This window comes from Mus musculus, chromosome 6 (assembly GCF_000001635.26).
Source record: "Mus musculus strain C57BL/6J chromosome 6, GRCm38.p6 C57BL/6J".
Lineage (NCBI taxonomy): Eukaryota > Metazoa > Chordata > Mammalia > Rodentia > Muridae > Mus > Mus musculus.
The window spans coordinates 49,341,805-49,349,851 of NC_000072.6; positions in this window are offsets into that span (position 1 = coordinate 49,341,805).

Consider the following 8,047-nt stretch of genomic DNA (forward strand, 5'->3'; position numbering starts at 1 on the left):
GATATAGAATCTAGGGCTTTGCACATGCAAAGTAGCTCTCTACCACTGAGTTTTATTCATGGCCTTTGATGTTAATGACTAAAAATAATATTGACACAAATTTGTGTTTCATTTCAACCCCAAAAATCTTTTAAATATATATATAAAATAGTAAGAAAACAAAGAGGCTGGGAATGTAAGCAGTTGGTAGTGCGATTGCCTAGCATGCTTGAAGCCCTGGTTCCAACCCCAGCGCTTAAGCCAATATAGTGAGGCTTTACCTGCAATCCCAGCCATGAGTAAATGAGTCCTATGAACTTCACTTAGGGGATGGTAAAGGTCATAAGTTAAAAAAAAATATATATATATACACATATGCATATACATACATATACATACATACACACACACATATATATACATATATATATATATATAGTTTTTCTAATCATTGCAAAATGAGAAGAAAACCTGGAAAATTTCTCACCAGAAATAACTGCTATTGACATTTTTAGGTTATAAATGGGACCTCTGGGCTGACACTGTAGCTCAGTGGTAGGATTTACTTTGCGTATGTTGCTGTGTGTTTTGTCTCTAACATCAGCCCATCGGTCAGTCAATTGTCTTTGTCCATATTCTCTGTTGGTCTTCCATTTCCACTTGGTGCTGGCTAGATTTATATCAACTTGACACAAGTTACAATTATCTGAAAGGATGGAGCCTCATTTGAGAAAATGCCTCCATGAGATCAGGCTGTAAGGCATTTTCTTAATTACTGATCAATGATGGGAGGTCTCATCCCATCGTGTGTGGTGCCATCCCTAGGCTGGTGGTCCTGGGTTCTATAAGAATGCAGGCTGAGCAAACCATGGAGAAGCCAGTAAGCAGCACCCTCCATGGCCTCTGCATCAGCTTCTGCCTCCAGGTTCTTGCTGAGATCATGACCAAAATTCAAGTTGGGGAGGAAAGGGTTTATTTGGCTTACACTTCCATATTGCTGATCATTATCTAAGGAAGTCAGGACAAGAACTCAAACAGGGTAGTAACCTGGAGGCAGGAGCTGATGCAGAGGCCATGGTGCGGTACTGTGTCTCCATGTATATGTGTTGTGTTTACGTATGTTTGTGTGCATGTTCATGTGTGTGCACAGCACAGCACAACCCCAGGAATCATTCCTTAAGTATTTTCCAGGGACTCTACAACTCTCCATTGCCTCTCTGGCTGCTGTAAACAAAAGAATTGTCAATCAAACGTCAGCTGGATTATCTGTATACCAGTGCTGGCCTTTGAACACTAAACTGATAACCTGAGAAAGAACTATACAATGATTACCATTTTATATTAGTCAAATTGTACTGTATTCAATTTGGCTCCAGCATCTCAGATGACAGTGTGAGTTACATTTTGTTATCATAAACCTCACTGAACTGTAGATGACTGAAGTCATTTCCACATAGGTCAAGAGGGGTCCCACAGAGGGACTGTTGTGTGATTGGTGCACATATAAGCCATCAAGGTTTTCTGCTACTGATATGAACACAAAGATTCATTTGCTGTGAGAATTGCTGCTTAGCTAACTGGGTAAGTCAGATGGTAGACATCTTCCTTCCCCGGGTGTTGGCTACTTTCATTGCTGTCTCAGTTACTAGTGTTTCTATTGCTGTGATAAAACACCATGACCAAGGCAGCTGAAGGAAGGGTCTGTTTGAATTTATGATTCTAGAGGGATAAGAGTCCATCCTGGCAAGGAGCACAGTAGGCACGGTAGCTGGTACAGTAGCTGAGAGCTCACATATCGATCCACAGGTAGGAAGTACAAAAGGCTATTGTATATGGCGTGATTCTTTTGCCATCTCAAAGCCTACCTCCAGAGGCACACTTCCTCCAGCAAGTTAGGCCATATCTCTTAATTCTTCCCAAATAGCCAAGTGGGAGCCAAATAGGCAAATGCCTGAAGTTTATGGGTGACACCACATTTGAACCACCACAATTGTCAGTTTGACTGGCTTTAAAATCACCTGGGAGTCATACCCCTGGATGTATCTATGAGGGTGCTTCCAGAGCACACTGGGGTAAGAACCATCAGCGTGTGTGGCACCAGTCCATGGCCTGGGGAGTTGTGGTGAATAAAAAGGAGAACCAAGCTGGACACCAGCATTCCTTTCGCTCCACTTCCTGACTGCATACACTACGTGACGAGCTGCCTCCTGTTGCTATTGCATGGTGACCTGTACTCTAACACTGAGTCAGAAGACACTCATTCTCCCTCAAGCACAGTAATAAGAAAGGTAACTGCGACACCTGGTTTTGCAACGTTAAGCGCCGTGAAAGACTTCTGTGAGAGATGTCTTTTCTTGTGGGATTTTGGTACTGTGGGTTGAACTGGTGACATGAAGGAAGCATCAGAAACAAGAGCAGCACTGACATCTGGCACCAAGCCCTCGGAGCCCTCAAAGCCAAGCTGTGGCCGCTGGATAACCAAAAATGAGATGGAACTGCAAGGCTTGTGGTCAGGGGCAGCCGTAGGAGCAGTGACCAACGGTGGCAGTAGCTGCCTCCTGAGTAGCAGCAAGCTTGATAGTAGCTATGGTAGCAACAGGCAGATGAGCAGTCCTAGGGACTTAAGTATTGTCCGGGGACTTAAGTATTATCCTGCCAGTGCGGCAGGATAGGGGGTATGGTAGAAGTCACGGAAGCATGGAGATCTGAGAAAAAGTGGGGTGGATGGCTGTGAAGAGCCAGAGGGGAGAACCACAGGCTTTGCTTGCTGAGAGAGTTCCAGAGAACTGTCAAGTCTTTAGGGCTAAGAGTCTCAAATTCCCCCGTCCAAGAGTTACAATATTGGCTACTGCCACTGGCTTAAGGAATCTGAATTTAAGAGTTGTACAGTCCTAGGCTTTCATGGTTAAGTAGGTTACACCGACTACCTAGGAGAGAGACTGCTGCTCCCTGCTGCTGCTGCTGCTGCTCCCTGCTGCCGCTAAGTCAGCCGCCTGCCCAACAGACTCCTATCTAGAGCAAAAGGACCGCAGGCAGTAGCAGCATGAGCAGAGGCTAGTGAGAAGATGGGGATATTTATACAATGCCTGATGCATACTGGGTTAGCGAGTGAGGAGGGTTAAATGTCTCAGAAGGAGTTTGTAATTTTATAGCTTTTTCAAGTCGTTTTGTTTTTATTTAGGGTGGGAGTATGAGGTTAGCTAGAAACTGGACCCAGATATGCTAAGTACATTCAATTTTATAACGTTTGGCATAAATAATTCAATAGTAGAGTACACTTAAGGGAGCTAAGCTGTAAAGCTTTTAAAAGTTTATTGCTTTTTAAATTTGATCAGTAGTACCAGTACTTTTAAATATCTGTTCAGAAGGAGTTTAGGACCGCACTAAGGCCTTAGTAGATCAAGTATATCTTCATATTCCTTTTGCATGTAGGTTAGCAACGTCTATAAAAACCACTCTTTAAGCCAGGCGTGGTGACGCATGCCTTTAATCCCAGCACTTGGGAGGCAGAGGCAGGTGGATTTCTGAGTTCGAGGCCAGCCTGGACACCCAGGGCTATACAGAGAAACCCTGTCTCGAAAAACAAAAACAAACAAAAGAACCACTCTTTACGTGGCCGAAGAGATGGTTCAAGAGTTAAGAGCACCAGCTGCTCTTCCAGAAGACCTGGGATGGATTCCCAACACCCACATGGCAGCTCACAGCTGTTCATAACTCCCGTTTCAGGAGTTTCATAATGCCCTCTTCTGGCCTCTGTGGGCTCTGTATACACATGCTACACAGATATACATACAGGCAAGACACCCATCCACAAAAATATTGCAATTTTTTTTAAAGAAAAATCAACATTTAAAATTCTTTTTGGTGCTTATCTATGTTTTTTCTTTACTGTCATAGTTTGCTTTTCTGTTGCTGTGATAAAACAGTGACCAAAGGGGTTTATTTGACTTCTATTTCTGCATCACAATCATTGATGGCTGAGAGTTGGCTCAGTGGGTTAGAGCATTTACTATTCTTACAAAGGGCCCGACCTAGCATCTACATGGAGTTTACCATTCCCCGGGCACCAGTGTGCTTGCGGTATACACACATATGCACAGAGTAAGATAGATCTTTATAAACAAAAACAATCCATCATTCATAGAAGTCAGGGGGAGAATTCAAGCAGGTGTCCGGAGGCAGGAACTGAAGCAGAGCCCATGGAGGAGAGCTGCTTACTGGCTTGCTCCCCATAGCTTGCTCAGCCTGCTTTCTTATGGAACCCAGGACCATCAGCTCAGGGGTAGCACCACCCTCAGTGATCTGGGCCCTTCCACATCAGTCACTAACCAATTAAAAACAATGCTCTAGAGACTTGGCTACAGGTTAATCTGATGAAAGCCTTTTCTCAGCTGAGGCTATATAAATGCTAGGGCCCCATAGGCAGGGCTGGGGTTGTTGGTCATTCAGGGGGCAGCGGGGTGGAGGTGAGAATTGTGCTTTGATAGTAATGTGCTCAAAGAAACAAAAAGAAATCAGATTCCAGGGATCCCAATTTCTCTCTCCCCCCCTCTATGCTTTTTTCTCTCCTATCCAGTGATAGGGGATAAAAGTGGGGAGACAAAGGGTGGAAAAAAGAACCGGCAAAGTAGTAAAGACCAGCAACAGGGAGTAGTATGTTGGTTTTCTATGATTGTCATAAAAATCACAAATTTGATGGGTGAAAAAAAAATTATTCCCTTATGGTTCTGTAATTCAGAAATCTGAAATCAGTTATCTTGGCTGAGATCAAGGTGTTGGCAGGACCTGCTCCCTCTGGAGGCTCCTCATGGAAGAATGGGTCCCTGGCCCACGTCCCTGCCCCCGCCCCCACCCCCTTAGGACTCCATTCCTCGAGTTTCCTGGCTCATGGCCTCCTTTCCGTTCCTAAACCAGCAATGCAGTTGGGTTCTCTGCCTTCTTCCTGCCTCCCCAGCAAGCCTTCCTAGTTACACTCAGTGTCCTCTGGATATTGGGACAATCTCCCCAGATTTGTATGCCACAAAGTCTCTTTTGTGGTCTGTTGAAACATGCACAGATTCCAGGGAGTTTGGGCTTGCTTATTCAGCCAACTACCAGAGGCAAATGGAGAAATGGAGTTCCTATATAGATATATTAAAATTTGAACTTGGTGATGTTGTCAGTGGTAGAGTATGTACCTAGCTTGTGTGAGGCCATGTCTCATACAAGTCCTCTCTTTCTTTCTTTCTTTCTTTCTTTCTTTCTTTCTTTCTTTCTTTCTTTCTTTCTTTCTTTCTTTTCTTGTCTCTCGATTTATTTGTTATCATATGTAAGTACACTGTAGCTGACTTCAGACACACCAGAAGAGGGCGTCAGATCTCATTATGAGGTTGTGAGCCACCATGTAGTTGCTGGGAATTGAACTCAGGACCTTCGGAAGAGCAGTCAGTGCTCTTAACCACTGAGCCATCTCTCCAGCCCCTGCCTTCTCTCTTTTTAAAAAATAATAACAAATGGTCTCTGAGAAAAAATTATTTGATAGCCTATTTCTCTGCTGGTGAAATGAGCCAATTCTAGCCAGATTAGAATATATTAAAGGCAGGTTTACTGGGAGGCTTCTCTTGGGCTGGTGAGTTCACTGGCCCCAAGGACCAAGGCCAGGGAAGTCACCTTGGGGACTGGGGGTAGGGGTGTGGGTGGTGGTGGTGGGAGTGGGATGGGGGGAGGAGAAGAGAAAGGGAGACAGGGAAAAAGAAGGAGGAGGAGGGGGGGAGAAGGAGGAGGAGAAGGAGGAAGAGGAAGAAGAAAGGAAGAAAAAGAGAATACCCTTGGGCGATGGGCAGCCCAGCCTCTAGGCTAGAAAGTTCAGGGTTGGTTGGGGGCAGAGTAAGCCAGGTAAGGACTGAGGGATGCTGGGAGAACCTGGAGGCCAGGTCTGCTTGATTTGTAAAATACACACCTCAGTCCCTCATCCTGGAGTCCGGAAACCAAACTTCCATTTCTTCCTTTCTTTCCTTCATTTCTTTCCTCTCTCCCTCCAGTCTTCCCCTCCTTCGATCTGCTTCTACCACTAAGCTCTGACCCCAGCTGTGCTGGTTTAAAAGATAAATGTCCCTGGTCTTTGGCATTGAATACACTCAATCTGTGCTGTTCGGGGAGGCGTAGGTGGTGACTTTGCTGGAGGGAGAATGTGAGTCTAAAGACTACCACCATCTTGATTTGCCCTCTGTGCTTCCTGTTTGCTGTTTGAGTTGATGTGAGCTCTCAGATCTGTCTCTGATGTCCAACCTGGTGTGAGACTAAAACAGGAATAACACACCCTGCAGGTTAAGGGTTCTCTTTACAGTTAAGACAGTTAGGAATTAAGTTCTTGTTTGTCCTGTGTAGGTTAAGGTTTCTGTATGAAGCTAAAACGTAAGTTTCTGTTTGTCCTTGCAAGTTAAGGTTTTTATTTGTAATTAAGAATACGTTTCTTGTTTAAAAATGGTCCCAAAATCTTTTGACACTTGTAGTGGTTTGAATGAGAAATGTTCCCCCATAGACTCTCTTTTTGTTTAGGGACTGAAAGGACCAAGCAGTGACCATGAGGCCCCTCTGAGAGCATAGTTGTGTTTATAAAAGTTAGGGTAGGGTCTGGGAAGAAGCACTTGCTGCGTTTGCAAGGGACCCGAGTTTGGCTCTCAGCACTTAAAACAGCCAGGTAGTAACTACCTGTGGCTCCAGCTGGGGTGGTTTGAGGAAGCATGGCCTTGCACAGGCTCAGATATTTGCATACTTGATCCTCAGTTGGTGGCTGTCTTTGGAAGAATTAGGAGATGCTGGAGAAAGTGTATTACCTAGTGTGGGCTTGAGGTTTGAAAGCCTTCCACCAGGCCCAGTATACTCTCTCTGCTTGCTGTTTGCTGTTTGAGATGTGAGCTCCCAGCTGCCATGCCTTCCTTCACTCTGCCATCTCGGACTCTAACACTCTGGAACCAAAAGCCTTACTAAACGCTTTTCTTTCATAATTGCCCTGATTGCAGTGCTTATCATAGTGACAGAAAAGTAACCAAGATACTAGCTCCAAGGATACCCTTCTTTGTCTTACACACTGGGATGGTTTTAATATGCTTGGTCCAGAGAGTGGCATTATTAGGGGGTGTGACCTTGTTGGAGTAGGTGTGCTTTGGTCATGGTGTCTGTTCACAGCAGTAAAACCCTAAGACACACACACACACACACCTTCTAAAATAAAAATAAAGGCATTCTTTCCTCCTCCCGAGAGTTTTGGTTTGAGGTAAACTAGCTTTTTCTCTGTCATCTGCTAGTAGAGACATCCCTATTGTTAGCTTACAGGCAATTCTGCTAGGCTCCTCCCAGGGATTTGGCTTATGTCATTACCTGCTGCCACCAGGTGCAGGTAGTGTAGTTCCACCCCCCTCCCTCCCTCTCCTCCCCCTCTTCCCCTTCCTCTGCTCTCATGGCTGTGCTCCCATCTGTCTGCCTCTAACCCTTCTCCAGTCCTTCACCCCCCCACTTCCCCCACTTAACCTCCCTTTATACCAGATCTGTTGCATGTCGTGATTTCTCTGGGAACACCTTGGCATGGGCCCGCCAGGTACCCACTCGATGCATCATGTCTCACAGATCTGTTGCATGTCGTGATTTCTCTGGGAACACCTTGGCATGGGCCCGCCAGGTACCCACTCGATGCATCATGTCTCACAGCATCCGTCCCCTTTTCTTGAAAGTGTATCATCAGCCTTAGTCTTCTGCCCTTATGTGATCTTATAAGCAATGCATTTGCTTACTGAATGGCTAGAATCTCCCATTCCATCCCAGCTTCCACTTGTGTTAAGCTGAGTCAGGAGGATTGGGAATCAACAGCAGCCTGGGCTCCCTTATTAAAAACAAAACAAACAAACAAACAAACAAACAACAGAACAAATTCAGCCAGAACCACAAAATCCAAAGATCTGCACCTGCAGATCTAACTGTTGTTGCACCCCACAGGCTTGGCTACAGCCACTGCATTACTTATTTGATCTATTTTTATGATCTATTGCTTGTAACAGTGATCACCAAAAAAACCCCTGACCGCTTAAAACTT